Source organism: Phyllobates terribilis, unplaced genomic scaffold (assembly GCF_046119375.1).
Source record: "Phyllobates terribilis strain yellow unplaced genomic scaffold, ASM4611937v1 Scaffold_1__5_contigs__length_1240528914, whole genome shotgun sequence".
NCBI classification, from domain to species: Eukaryota; Metazoa; Chordata; class Amphibia; order Anura; family Dendrobatidae; genus Phyllobates; species Phyllobates terribilis.
Window position 1 is genome coordinate 802,176,574 of NW_027362761.1, and position 15,046 is coordinate 802,191,619.

The 15,046-nt window shown below is 47.2% G+C and overlaps 1 protein-coding gene across 2 annotated transcripts in view; it reads right to left on the reverse strand.

Annotated features, from left to right (window-relative positions):
- SHROOM3 (shroom family member 3) overlaps nucleotides 1-15,046 on the reverse strand; it is a 461,578-nt gene that overhangs the window by 259,624 nt on the left and 186,908 nt on the right. Inside the window, exon 1 of one of the 2 annotated variants that reach the window (XM_073637100.1) lies at nucleotides 3,340-3,573. The exons of the other annotated variant lie outside the window; for it this stretch is intronic. The gene's annotated coding sequence lies outside the window, so the exon portion shown is untranslated. Of the gene's footprint in view, nucleotides 1-3,339; nucleotides 3,574-15,046 lie in introns of those variants that run through there. 2 annotated transcript variants of the gene reach the window in all.

The following is a 15,046-nucleotide window of genomic DNA, read 5'->3' on the forward strand; positions in this document are numbered from 1 at the left end:
TAGTATAAAGTGATAAATATCACAACAAGATGACGGCCCACACCTTCATAAAAACTAAAACATGATAAAACTCATCAAAAAGTTACAGGGGAAGGTCCAAATCCAGAGCAATTACAGGGTTAAAAGTGATTAGTAAAACAGGCACTCCTTGGAGAACGTCGGTAACACACTGCTATGCATGGCACACAGCCAAATCTAAAATATGTGTTGGGAACCAGCCTTTGATAGAACAAACATACTTTTGATAGTTATATTTAACTTGTAGGAGCCTTGTTTAATATTGAATATTGTAAGACAACACCTCACAACATTCGTCACTGGGCTGGCACATTAAACAAATATGGCTAAATAATATATCAGGACGGGCGACCCAACCACTTATTCTATACTATGTCTAGTCTTACTGTGCTTAAAGGGAATCTGTCACATTGAGCATGGTGTCTGATCTTAACAGAGCTGAGCTGATTGACAAATAGGTGTGTGACAATACTGTAGATGCAGTATATCCTGTACTTTATTCACTGGAATCTCTGCTCATTATGGGCTTAACAGTCAAGAGGGCGGTCCTAATGAATGATGGACAGCCTTTCTTATAAGTGTGTATACAGATATACTGTAGCTTTCAAGCAGTGATTATAACCACCCCCTTGACTTCTAAGCTCATAATGAGCAGGGATTTTATGATATACTGAATATTTTCCCACAAAACAACATATCAGTCTGTTCAGCTCCCCCTGCTCTATAACATGTTGAAATGCATTTCTGAGCTCACACATTCCCATTTAAAAAAATGTCATTACCATTAAAAGGTTATTCCAATCATCATGGTTGGATATTGTTGTATAGTGCTAGTAAAAATGAGCACTTTTGCAATTTACTGCTTATTAAAATTTGCAACCGTTCTTGCGATATTAACACTTTTATATTGTTTACAGCTCATTGCCTAGGAGACCGACCACCGCTGCAGTCTAGCATGCAGGGTTGCCAACAGCTTATCAAAAAATCACAGACAGACAATACTTTGTATGGACATAGGAAAACCATTATAAATCATTACAAGTGATACATGTCTACATGGAGACCTCAGCAGCATTCACTGCAAACTGTAAAATGATGACAATTACAGTCAAAATTATTATCTGTATAACTTTGTTCAGGTTCAAAAAAATCACGGATGCCTTTTTTATGGACAGGTCAAAAAAGTGCCCTATTTTTACGAACTGTCCTGGAATTTTTGGATGCTTGGCAACCCCACTAGCATGTAAGCACCATGCTAAAGATGGCCGAGATGAGGAGGTAACAGCACAATTTAGCAATCCTGGGCAGCTTCAAAACACTACTTACAAACTCAATAGAAAAGATCTTGTGAGCACTGCTCATGTTCTGCTGTCTAGCAGCAGTGGTCAGTTCTACTGACTAGCAGCAGTGGTCAGTTCTACTGACTAGCAGCAGTGGTCAGTTCTACTGTCTTGGAGCAGTGGTCAGTTCTACTGTCTTGGAGCAGTGGTCAGTTCTACTGTCTTGGAGCAGTGGTCAGATCTACTGTCTTGGAGCAGTGGTCAGTTCTACTGTCTTGGAGCAGTGGTTAGTTCTACTGTCTTGGAGCAGTGGTCAGTTCTACTGTCTTGGAGCAGAGGTCAGATCTACTGTCTTGGAGCAGTGGTCAGTTCTACTGTCTTGGAGCAGTAGTCAGTTCTACTGTCTTGGAGCAGTGGTCAGTTCTACTGTCTTGGAGCAGTGGTCAGTTCTACTGTCTAGCAGCAGTGGTCAGTTCTAATGTCTTGGAGCAGTGGTCAGTTCTACTGTCTAGCAGCAGTGGTCAATTCTACTGTTTAACAGCAGTGGTCAGTTCTATTGTTTAGCAGCAGTGGTCAGTTCTGCTGTGTAACAGCAGTGGGCAGTTCTACTGTTTAGCAGCAGTGGTCAGTTCTACTGTCTTGGAGCAGTGGTCAGTTCTACTGTCTAGCAGCAGTGGTCAATTCTACTGTCTTGGAGCAGTGGTCAGTTCTACTGTCTTGGAGCAGTGGTCAGTTCTACTGTCTAGCTGCAGTGGTCAGTTCTAATGTCTTGGAGCAGTGGTCAGTTCTACTGTCTAACAGCAGTGGTCAATGCTACTGTCTAACAGCAGTGGTCAGTTCTATTGTTTAGCTGCAGTGGTCAGTTCTACTGTCTAGCAGCAGTGGTCAGTTCTACTGTTTAGCAGCAGTGGTCAGATCTACTGTCTTGGAGCAGTCTTGGAGCAGTGGTCAGTTCTACTGTCTAGCAGCAGTGGTCAATTCTACTGTCTTGGAGCAGTGGTCAGTTCTACTGTCTAGCAGCAGTGGTCAATTCTACTGTCTAGCAGAAGTGGTCAGTTCTACTGTCTAGCAGCAGTGGTCAGTTCTAATGTCTAGCAGCAGTGGTCAGTTCTACTGTTTTGGAGCAGTGATCAGTTCTACTGTCTAGCAGCAGTGGTCAGTTTTACTGTCTAGGAGCAGTGGTCAGTTCTTCTGTCTAGCAGCAGTGGTTAGTTCTACTGTCTAGCAGCAGTGGTCAGTTCTACTATCTAGCAGCAGCAGTGGTCAGTTTTACTGTCTAGCAGCAGTGGTCAGTTCTATTGTCTAGCAGCAGTGGTCAGTTCTACTGTTTTGGAGCAGTGGTCAGTTCTACTGTTTTGGAGCAGTGGTCAGTTCTACTGTCTAGCAGCAGTGGTTAGTTCTACTGTCTAGCAGCAGCAGTGGTCAGTTTTACTGTCTAGCAGCAGTGGTCAGTTCTATTGTCTAGCAGCAGTGGTCAGTTCTACTATCTAGCAGCAGTGGTCAGTTCTATTGTCTAGCAGCAGTGGTTAGTTCTACTATCTAGCAGCAGCAGTGGTCAGTTTTACTGTCTAGCAGCAATGGTCAGTTCTATTGTCTAGCAGCAGTGGTCAGTGTCCAAGGCAACGAGCTGTAAACAAAAGTGTTAATATCTCAAGAATGGCTGAAAATTTTAATAAAAAGTAAATTGCAAAATTGCTTCTATTTACAAGCATTATCCAACAATATGCATCTATGAATATGGGAGTAAGCCTCCCATGTATCTCCTGTCACTCAGGAGCAGCTGGAAAGGTGTGGAGAGCTTGTTTATCAGACTAGAGCCATTGCCTATGACTGCAGCTCCAAATCACAGGGGGCATTATGTCACATCTGTCCTTTAAGTAAAGATAATAGAAAAACCCTCTCTATGTTGATTTGTTGTATATAGAGAAATCAGACGATTGTTATCTACATGTCTTCTTCATACGGCATAAGAGAAAGCAGCATTCAGAATCTCAGTTTCCTTTATGAAGTCTTACGATTGTCATAGTGGCAGAGCTTTTACCTCAAGGAGAGACTCTTGTCGCCAGCTTTCTTTGAGCTTCCATTCTCAGTAAAATAAGCCTCCAGTGCCACGGTAGAATGGCAACCCCCCACGCAAGCATGAGAAACCAAACACTGGAGCAGAGGACAAACAGCTACCAATGAAGAGACAAAACAAAGCACACGCGAGGCACAGGTGTCTTCCAGCAGAACACCTTCAGCAGTGAAGCAGTAGCCACACAGTACAAAAGGCAGTTCAAATGAGTGCTCCGCAGCCAGCCAATCCTCAGCAAGCCAGGCCTCGCCGAGCAGAAACCATGACGTAAGGGGAAGCGCTCCTCAGAAATGACAAGAAATTCAGTTTCACTCATGATTCGTCTTCTTCTGTTCCAAAGGGAAGAAATCAGAACGTTTTAGGCAGACGCGACATGTTCCCATCCGTAATGCTCCTGTTTCCACAAGAGCCAGGTTATGCAGTTGTAACACGGGTACTTTAGATGCAGTGACACAGAAACACAGAGCAGCCAATACGGGGTTAATAAACAGGGGAGGTTTATGATAACAGGGTCAATCTCCACACAGGGAGTAACACAGGAAAATATGGGGGAAAAACAAGGGAAAAGCAGGTAAAAGTCTATCACTGACAGTTCACAGTTTAACTGGATGTAGCAGAGTCGAACTGGTTATAATCGACAGTTTTTTACACTTAGCTGACTCTTGTCCTCCACAAGGCAGTTGCCAACTGATGCCGGTGCTGATTTTTCAGGCTTCCCCGCCCAAACAATGCTCCGTCTTCTGGCGGCAGCGGGCGGTCACCTCACGTGCCCGGCTCCACAGACCCTGCGTCTCTTCTGTAGTCGGCTTGACTCCTCCGGTCCACTGCACTCGGCTCTTGCTCCCAGTCCTGGAGCCAGAAGCCCGGACCCTCTCACACTGCTCTGCTGAGCAGAACCCCGCTCCGCTTTCCCGCGCAAACGTCCTCGTCTCTTCCTCTCTCTCTCTACGTCACCAGTCTCCCGGTCACCTGACCTCCCAGCTCTCACTCTGGACATGCCCCCAGCTTCCCAGTCACCTGACTCTCGTACTCGCAGTCTGTCTTCCCCCTGCAACCAGAGGCACGGCCCCGGCAGTTCCGGATACCTTGCTCTGAAAGTACTTACACCCCGGTCTTCCCCCTTACACTCCCGCTCTCCTTTAACTCGCCATTCCACGGGCGAGAGTTCCTTCATCAAACATTCACATTCTTGGACTTCCTGGATGATACGGTACCATATGAGTTAATCTTGTTCGTAACGGTGAGGAGGTACTCCTGCTGTTGTCCGTTCTGACCGGCGTAACTCAGTTTGACCAATGGAGGCTGCAGGGTCACTCGGATTTCCAATCTCCGCCTGCCCGGTGGCTTCAACCGATGTTGTTCCCTCGCCGCCTGCACTGGGGACTGCAGGTAATCGAGTGCTGAGGCTCGGAGGTAGAATCAACAACTCTTCTTCGTCCACATCGTGGCTTGGGGCAACTGTGACAGGACCCTCTCTAGAAGCAGGTAATTCTTCTCCATCCTTGTCATCTTTAGACAGACAGGGTCGCAGCATACTACGATGAACCACTCTGGTAGGGGCTCCTTTAGCCCCCTCGGGTTGAACTTCATACACAGGTCCTTCAGCGCCCATCCTGCGCTTCACTCGGTGCGGGGTCCGTTCCCACCGCCTACTCAATTTGCCCCGGGGCCGCCTGTCCCGAACCAACATCCCAGGCCTCAGAGCTGTCCCTTGAAGAGGCAATGTCTCATGATGTTTGAGCTGCTGAAACTTTTGTTGTACCAACCGTCGGAGGGTCTGCAGTCGATGCCGATGTTCCGGGACCTAGGAAGATACCCCGTCCGTGGGTAGTCCTCCTCGGGGTCCAGCTCTAACTTGGTAATCTCTCGCCCCTTTCGCCCGAACAGCAAGGTATAAGGAGTGAACCCAGTCGTACTATTCGTACTATTCACTCGGTTGTTGTAGACCCACACCAGCTAGGCCACAAACTCAGGCCACCGTACCTTCTGATCTTCCTCCAACGTGCGGAGCATTTGGATCATAGAATCATAGAATCATAGAATGGTAGAGCTGGAAGGGACCTCCTGGGTCATCTGGTCCAACCCCCTGCTCAAAGCAGGATTCACTAGATCATCTCAGACAGATGTCTGTCCAGCCTCTGTTTGAAGACGTCCATTGAAGGGGAACTCACCACCTCTCGTGGCAGCCTGTTCCACTCATTAATCACCCTAACTGTCAAAAAGTTTTTTCTAATATCTAATCTGTGTCTCCTCCCATTTAGTTTCATCCCATTGCTTCTAGTCTTTCCTTGTGCAAATGAGAATAAAGATGATCCTTCTACAATGTGACAGCCCTTGACATATTTGTAGACAGCTATTAAGTCTCCTCTAAGTCTTCTTTTTTGCAAGCTAAACATTCCCAAATCCTGCAACCGTTCCTCATAGGACATGGTTTGCAGACCAGTCACCATTCTGGTCGCTCTTCTCTGAACTTGCTCCAGTTTGTCTATGTCTTTTTTAAAATGTGGTGCCCAAAACTGTACACAGTATTCCAGATGAGGTCTGACCAAAGAGGAGTAAAGACCGATAATGACTTCACGTGATCTAGACTGTATGCTTCTGTTAATACATCCCAGAATTGTATTTGCCTTTTTTGCTGCTGCATCACACTGTTGACTCATGTTCAGTCTATGATCTATTAGTATACCTAAGTCTTTTTCACATGTACTGTTGCTTAGCTCTATTCCTCCCATTCTGTATATGCTTTTTTTATTTTTATTGCCCAGATGTAGTACTTTGCATTTTTCCCTGTTAAAAACCATTCTGTTGGTTGCTGCCCACTGCTCCAGTTTATTTAGGTCTTTTTGAATCCTCTCTCTCTCTTCTCTAGTATTAGCTATCCCTCCTAGCTTTGTGTCATCAGCAAATTTAATCAGTTTACCCTCAATTCCTTCATCTAAATCATTGATAAAGATGTTGAACAATACAGGTCCCAGGACGGAGCCCTGTGGTACCCCACTTGAGACATTCATCCAGCTGGATGTGAAGCCATTTACAACCACCCTTTGAGTCCGATCACTAAGCCAGTTTTGAATCCACCTAACAGTTGCCTGGTCCATTGCATACTTGGTCATTTTTTCAATAAGGATGGTGTGAGATACTTTGTCAAATGCTTTGCTGAAGTCAAGATATACTATATCTACAGCATTTCCCTGATCCACCCAGTCAGTGATTCTGTCATAGAAGGAAATTAAGTTAGTCTGACATGACTTGTTAGTTACAAACCCATGCTGACTCTGGTTAATCACTTCATTCTTATCCATGTACTTACATACATGTTGTTTAATAATTTGTTCAAAGATCTTTCCTGGTATAGAAGTCAGACTCACCGGCCTATAGTTCCCTGGGTCCACCTTCTTCCCCTTTTTGAAGATAGGAACAACATTTGCTCTTCTCCAGTCTTCTGGGACTTCTCCTGTTCTCCAAGAATTTTCAAAGATTATGGAGAGTGGTTCTAAAATTTCTTCTACGATCTCCTTCAGTACTCTGGGGTGTAATTCATCTGGACCTGGAGACTTGAACTCATTTATGTTAGCTAAATATTCCCTCACAATCTTTCTGTTTACAGATAACTTGGATTCCTCTATTCCTTTAAAAGGACAGTGAAGATCAGTTGATGTTACATTTTCTTTCTGAGAGAAAACAGATGCAAAATAGGAATTAAAAAGTTCGGCCTTCTCAACATCCTCTCTTACCATTTCTCCATTTTCATCCTGTAAAAATCCTATAGCATCTTTGACTTTTCTTTTACTTTTGACATACCCCCAAAATCCTTTTTTATTGCTTTTGACATCTCTTGCAAGCCTTAATTCATTGTCAGCTTTAGCTAACCTGATACGTGCCCTGCAGGATCTGCAGACTGCATTATAATCTTCTTTAGATATGCCTCCCTCTTTCCATTTAATAAACATTTCTTTCTTTCTTTTTAGCATGTGTTTAAGTTCTGTGTTCATCCATCCTGGTTTCCTTAAATGCTTCCCATTCTTCCTACTTTTCGGGATTGTTAACGATTGTGCTTTGAGAATCTCATTTTTAAAAATTTCCCATCCTTCCTGGACATTTTTGTCCTTAAGGACATCCAGCCATTGGATCCCTCCTATTCTCTTTCTGAGTCTCTTAAAATCTGCCTTTCTAAAATCTAACCTTGAAGTTTGAGTCTTCACATGTCTTCCTCCTCTAGTTATCCAAAATTCTATAATAGCATGATCGCTGCCTCCTAGGGTCCCAGCCACCTTTACCTCCTCAACCATTTCCTCCCTGTTTATAAGGATTAGATCCAAAGTAGCAGATCCCCTTGTTTTCTCCCCTACCTTTTGGAAGATAAAGTTGTCAGCAAGAGAGGATAAGAATTTGCTTGACCTGTTAGTTTTACTTGAGAGAGATTCCCAACAAATGTCTGGATAGTTGAAATCTCCCATGACCACTACGTCATATTTTTTGGAGAACTTGGTCATTTGATACATAAAGAGTTCATCCATATCTTCAGCTTGCCCAGGTGGCCTGTAGTAAATGCCTACAATGGTGTCCTTTCCGTTGTTCTCTCCTTGTATTCTTACCCAAACAGTTTCCACAGAACTCCCAGTCTCTGAAGCTTCAATCTCTGTGCAGATATACGCTTTTCTAACATACAATGCGACACCTCCTCCTCGTTTATCAAGTCTGTTTCTTGCAAATAAGTTGTATCCTTTTAGCCTTTTATTCCAATCATGTGTATCGTCCCACCAAGTTTCAGTGATTCCAATGACATCATATTCCTTTTCCTGCATTAGTAGTTCCAATTCTCCTTGTTTGTTGCCCATGCTTTGTGCATTTGTATAAAAACATTTTAGTTTGTGATTGGTTTCTCTTCCTCCCATATTTTTATTATTTAGATTTTTTTGTCTTTGTTCTTCCTTTCCACTTCCAGTAGCAGAGATCTCAATAGTATTTGTCAGCTGTATGGCTTTTTCTGGCCTTTTGCTTCCCTTCCCACATTGTTCTAGTTTAAAGCTCTTCTGATGAGTGTAGCAAGGCGACTTCCAAATACATGTTTTCCAGTCTTCGTAAGGTGCACCCCATCTCTAGCAAGTAGTCCATCGTATAGGTAATTCATTCCGTGATCCAGAAATCCAAATCCTTGTTGACGGCACCATCGACGTAGCCAGTTGTTCACCTGTAGAATCTTATTCCACCTCATTGTTCCATGGCCATCCACTGGGAGGATGGATGAGAAGACCACCTGCGCTCCCAATTCTTTCACTTTCTTGCCTAAGTCTTCAAAGTCACTGCAGATGGTTTCCAGGTCCTTTCTTGCGGTGTCATTTGTCCCCACATGTATTAGCAGGAATGGGTAGTGATCTGTAGGTCTGAAGAGTCTTGATATCCTGTCAGACACATCTTTAATTTTTGCTCCTGGAAGACAGCACATTTCTCTTGAGGTTATGTCTGGTCTGCAGATAGCGGCCTCTGTTCCTCTTAACAGGGAATCCCCCATGACCACCACTCTCCGTTTTTTCTTCACAACATTCTTCTTTCTCCATCCAGGAGGATTCTGAGGGCTTACAAGGTTATTCATTGCTGGCAAAGTCTTATTTCGCTGTATTTCTTCATGGTTCTGCGTGAGAGCCTGGTACTGGTTCCAGAGCAGTATGGGTGCTGACTGCCTCTCGATCCTCCTGCTTCTATGGGTCACATGCTTCCATTCCTCTGTTTCGTCAGGTGCAGTTCGAATTTCTTCTCTTTCTGAATCATGAAGAGATAATTCTGCTCTGTCTAAGAACGCTTCACCTTCCTTAATGATTTTCAAGGTAGTTAACCTCTCTTCTAGATTTCGCAACTTTTCCTCCAACAGGGACACAAGCTTGCATTTCTGGCATGTGAAGTTTGGCTTTTCCACTGGCAAGTCTGTGAACATGTAGCAGGATATGCAGCTCACCAAATGGCTCCTGGACTCTTCCATGTTCTTATTGTTAATGTTCTGAAAACAGTGAAAAAAGCTCCAACAGCCAAAATCAGTGCCCAATTAAAGCGTTCACAGGCCCCATTTCCTTGAGGGTGGTAAGGAGTAGTCCGTGACTTCTCAATCTTGTACAAGCGGTGCAGCTCTTCCATCACCTGGCCTTGGAAGTAGGCACCTTGATCGGAATGAATCCTCTTTGGGCAGCCGTACACCCGAATGAAGTCTTGGCAGATGGCCTTCGCAGCGGACTCGGCGGTCTGGTCTCTGGTCGGGGTCACTACAGCGAACTTTGTGAAGTGGTCTGTCATTACCAGGCAATGTTCATACCCGAGATGCGCCGGTCCAACAGTCAAATAGTCAATCATCAGCACCTTCAAGGGAGTAGAAGTCACAATAGTTTGTATGGGGACCCGCTGCTCCGGGGGCTTAATCAGCTCACAGCTTCGACATCTTCGACAAGTGTCTTCTATTGTTGCTCGCAGTCGGGGATGATATACCAGCCTTCTGCAACCACTGAAACCTCTTCTCTGGTCCGAAGTGAGCCCCCTTAACCACTACTCCGACCAACTTTTCTGGTATCACCACTTGCCAGGTGGTCCTGAACTTTCGCAGTAGCTGCACCCGTCGGTACAGCAGCCCATCTCGCAAACACAGTGTCTCCCATTGTCCCAGCATCTTCAGTGCTGCCGGGGACAGGGTACTCCTCTCTTCTCGACTGGGGACTTGCCGGAAAGCCACCCATTGACGTAATTGAGCAATTTTTCTGTCAGTCTGTTGAAGTCGGATCCAGTCATCTCTTGGCCGCCCTAGCACTTGTTCTTCCGACGTCTCTCCAATCTGTCCCTGCGCCGCGGTCAGCGGTCCCACAAAACTTCGGAAGCTAGGGGTCTCATCCGCCTCCAAATCTTCATCACGGTCATGATCAGGCCGTTCATATGTCACGCTGGAGAGGGCGTCGGCGTGAGTATTCTCTACCTTAGGCCGGTAGGCGATCTTATACCGGTACTTGGCCATGCGGGCCACCCACCGCTGCTCCAGGGCCCCCAATTTCGCATTCTCCAGGTGAGCCAGCGGGTTGTTGTCTATTCTCACCAGTACTTCGGACCCGGACAAATACTCTGCAAACTTCTCGGTCATTGCCCAAACCAGAGCCAGCAACTCTAATTTGAAAGAGCTAGAATTATCTGGGTTCCTCTCGGAGTCGTGAAGGGAGCGGCTGGTGTACGCAATCACGCGCTCTTTCCCCTCCTGTACTTAGGATAACACGGCTCCCAGAACATGTAGGCTCCCATCAGTGTGGAGTATGAAGGGTTGGGAGAAATCTGCATGGGCAAGTATTGGGGCCTCGGTCAGGGCCATTTTTAGGGCATGGAAGGCCTCTTCCTGGCTGCTTCCCCACCGAATTGCCTGATTCTTGTAGCCTGCCGGCACTCTCTTAAGTAGCTCCAGCGATGGGTTGGCTATGCGGGTGAAGTTCTTCCCCAATCTTTGGTAGTACCCGGCAAGTCCCAGGAAGGCCCGAACATCCTTCACTGTCTTCGGGGTAGGCCACTCCTGTACGGTGGCCACCTTTTCCTGGGTGGGCCTGACTCCTTCACCGGACACGGTATGACCGAGATATTCGATCTGTTTGCGGAACAGGTGGCACTTCTGGGGCTTCACCTTTAGGCCATGACTCTGTAGGCGACCCAGTACTTGCTCCAGTCGCTGGAGGTGCTCCTCGAAGGTGGCGGCATAAACAATTATGTCGTCAAGGTAAATCAGTGTCGCCTCAAAGTTCAAATCGCCCAGGCACCTCTCCATCAGATGCTGGAACGTCCTGGGGGCATTAGTCACGCCGAAGGGCATCCGATTGAACTCGAACAGTCCCATGGGTAATATGAACGCCATCTACGCACGGTCATGTTCGGCCACGGGCACCTGCCAGTACCCACTGGCCAGATCCAAAGAGGAGAAGTATCTTGCCTTCCCTAAGGCTGACAGAGACTCTTCGATTCAGGGTAGTGGGTAAGAGTCCCGTACTGTACAGGTGTTGAGGGAGGGCAGCAATGACCCTTCACGGTTGACCAAGTGAGTATCAAATTATTATGTTACAAGGTTGATTGCAATCAGGAAACCAGATGGAGACAAAGCTCTGTATGGGAGGATTCGAGAATCTCTAACCCCGGTTATTTCTACTTAGCATTATATATTGTTTTGAGTATATCAATAGCCAATCACCTACAGCCATACTACAGACTTGAACCAATGTTAGTACAATTATTATGGAAACACACATATGGTCATATTATCGTTAGTTCGGTGCATGATGGAAAGCTACAAGGTTACACATCCCGGCTCAGACTAGTTAGATAACAGGAGCAGGGTGTCTCAAGGAATGTTCTTGAGAGAAAAAGTTCTTGTGAGAAAATTGCATGTGAAGCAGGATAAAAGAATGAAAGTATGTATATAGTAATAATAACATGATTTTAGGAGCAAGCTGCAAAAATGGGGTAGCTATAGCATGAATATCAATATGTCCTTTACACAGGCATTCAGTCGTCTATAGTCGACACAGAACCGCAGGGTCCGATCTTTCTTCCGGACCAGGACAATCGGGGCTGCCCACGGACTCTGACTCGCCCATATCACACCATTCTGTAACATATGGGCTAGCATCTCCTTAACCTCTTTGTACATCTAGGGAGGTATCTGCCGGTATCTCTCCCCCACTGGGGCATCGCTCCCCGTGAGAATCTCGTGGGTAATGGCTTCGGTGCAACCAAAATCATCATCATGGCGAGCAAAGACTTCCTGGTACCGCTCCAGCACCTCCTCAACCTGCTGCACCTGTCGAGGTGTAAGTCCCGTCAATTCAGCCTGCATTCGTTCTAGGATTCTTCGTCCCCCCTTCGCACTAGCCCGGTGGGATTCCGGCAGCACGGTGACCGCCAGAGCCCAGGGGTCTCCTCATACAGCGGACAGCTGTACCACATCAGGTCGCACCAACTTCTCTGGCATTCCCAGAATTTGGGCTATTTCCGCCCTGGGAGGGAGTGTGAGATCATCTTCGCCCAGATTAACACACCGCGCTATAACATTGCCACCCTGGACGGTGGCCACTGTTCGAGCCACCAAGAGTCCGGGGGGCACTTTGTCCATCGATGTTGGTTCTATCTGAACTCCGACCCCCTCAAGAGGTGTGCAGGCCCATGCGGGTAACGTGAGTACAGTTTGCCCTGGCGGTAAGGTGAGCGCCGCAGCTGCTGGCACGATTATTTTCCCCAGGATCTTCCCTTCACTCAACGTCTCCTGAGCCTGGGCAGCTTGGATTAGTTGTTGAAAGACCCTCCTTTGGTCTAAGCAGGATTTGCCCGATCTCTTTCAGCACATTCATTCCGAGGGTCACCGGGGGTCCACTTCCGTTTCCCCCTGCGACCAGGACGACTCCTTTTTTTCCCACATCTTTTCCACACACTCGGATCTTCATCCACACCACTCCTGTGACCAGGATGGGTAATTGATTAGCTGCCGTGAGTCTAATTACTGGTCCCCATTCAGGCCGCGCTATCTCTGGAAATCGCTGTTGAAAATAGGCTTCTGTCATCGTAGTCACCTGGGATCCCGTGTCAATCAGGCAGTGAACAGCCCGACCGCTTATTTTGGCCCAGACACCTGCTGGAAACTAGGTCTTTGGGACTTCCTCTTTTTCTTTCCCCTTCCTCAGGCTCCTTGCTGTGTCCCCCGAACACTCAGCCTGCTAGTTTAACGGCTGCCACGACAGGGGCCGCCCTTGGCTAGCACAGCCCCTGGCGTAATGTCCTGCGCCTCCACATTTCCAGCAGGTCGTGTCTCTGTCTGTGTAGGGTTGCCTCACTTCTCTACGGAACTCTCCTGCATGGGGGGTCCTAAATTCAATTCTTTCCATAACTGGGGCAATCGATCTGGGTATCTCTGGTGTCGGGGCAGGGGTCTTCTTGAGACTGGACCATTCATCTCGCATCTCCTGTATCTCCTTCCGCATCTCTGGAGCCCATTCCGATCAGCTGCAGGAGGGGTGGGTACCTCATTACTCCGGACCATCCCTGCCGTCATCCCCATCTCCTGCTCTCTCACACGTGCCTCTGCCCCCACTTCTAGAAAAGTTATACGTGGGTTGGCACGCAGGCGCTCCCGCAAGGCCTGTTTCAGCTGCACATCCCTGAGGCCTGCCACAAACTGGTCCCTTAAGATCACGTCAGGGGGGCCCATTCCCAAATTTCCCATGTCGTCTTTTCTAGTGATATAGACATGCACCCTCTGTAATGCATTAACATACTGCTCACAGTCTCCCCCTCCTGCTGCACTTGGTGAAACAGCTGTATCCTCAGCTATCCTACATTGGTGGGATCCCCATGCATCTCCTCCAGTATCCGCACCACTTTTTCTACAGTATCCCGGTCATGGGGAGGGTGGTACATCACGGATTGTCGGGCCTCGCCATCCAGGGCCGGTAAGGCTATTTCGTCTTGCATAGCTGGGGTCATCGGATGCATACGTAACATACTCCTAACTCTCAATCCAGTCCCACAGCAACATATTGTCCCCGGTGAACTTTGGGAGATTGCTAAGCATGGCCCCCAGCGGCAAGCTAGATTTAGGAGCTCCCAGGATGGGCTGCTCTGCAGTGTCTGTGTCTAACGACTGCATCCTGCCGACTACGCCAAATGTAACACGGGTACTTTAGATGCAGTGACACAGAAACACAGAGCAGCCAATACAGGGTTAATAAACAGGGGAGGTTTATGATAACAGGGTCAATCTCCACACAGGGAGTAACACGGGAAAATATGGGGGAAAAACAAGGGAAAAGCAGGTAAAAGTCTATCACTGACAGTTCACAGTTTAACTGGATGTAGCAGAGTCGAACCGGTTATAATCGACAGTTTTTTCACTTAGCTGACTCTTGCTCCTCACAAGGCAGTTGCCAGCTGATGCCGGTGTTGATTTTTCAGGCTTCCCTGCCCAAACAATGCTCCGTCTTCTGGCGGCAGCGGGCGGTCTCCGGTTTTACCCGCTGAGCCCCTAGTCCATAACACGGCACCTCATGTGCCCGGCTCCACAGACCCTGCATCTCTTTTGTAGTCGGATTGACTCCTCCGGTCCACTGCACTCGGCTCTGGCTCCCAGTCCTGGAGCCAGGAGCCCGGACCCTCTCACACTGCTCTGCTGAGCAGAACCCCGCTCTGCTTTCCCGCGCAAACGTCCTCGTCTCTTCCTCTCTCTCCCCACGTCACCAGTCTCCCGGTCACCTGACCTCCCAGCTCTCACTCTGGACATGCCCCCAGCTTCCCAGTCACCTGACTCTCGTGCTCGCAGTCTGTCTTCCCCCTGCAACCAGAGGCACGGCCCCGGCAGTTCCGGATCCCTTGCTCTGAAAGCACTTACACCCCGGTCTTCCCCCTTACACAGTCTTCCTCTCATAACCCGAGTGAGCGACGGTCTCAAGAGACACGAAGGTGTTAACCTCTTGTCTGCCACACAAGACCTTTATCATTTTATTTTGAATCCCAATGCAATCAGCATTTTTTGTAGAGCTTTTGTTTATAGACACACAAAAAATATCAAATCACTTGTCATTCTGTTCTCTTTTCATTAAAGTGTTCATTTTGTTTGCGGCAATAAATAAAGTTTGGACTTTTACACTTGTGGAGTCTGTGAAGTGTCATCGCCAACCAA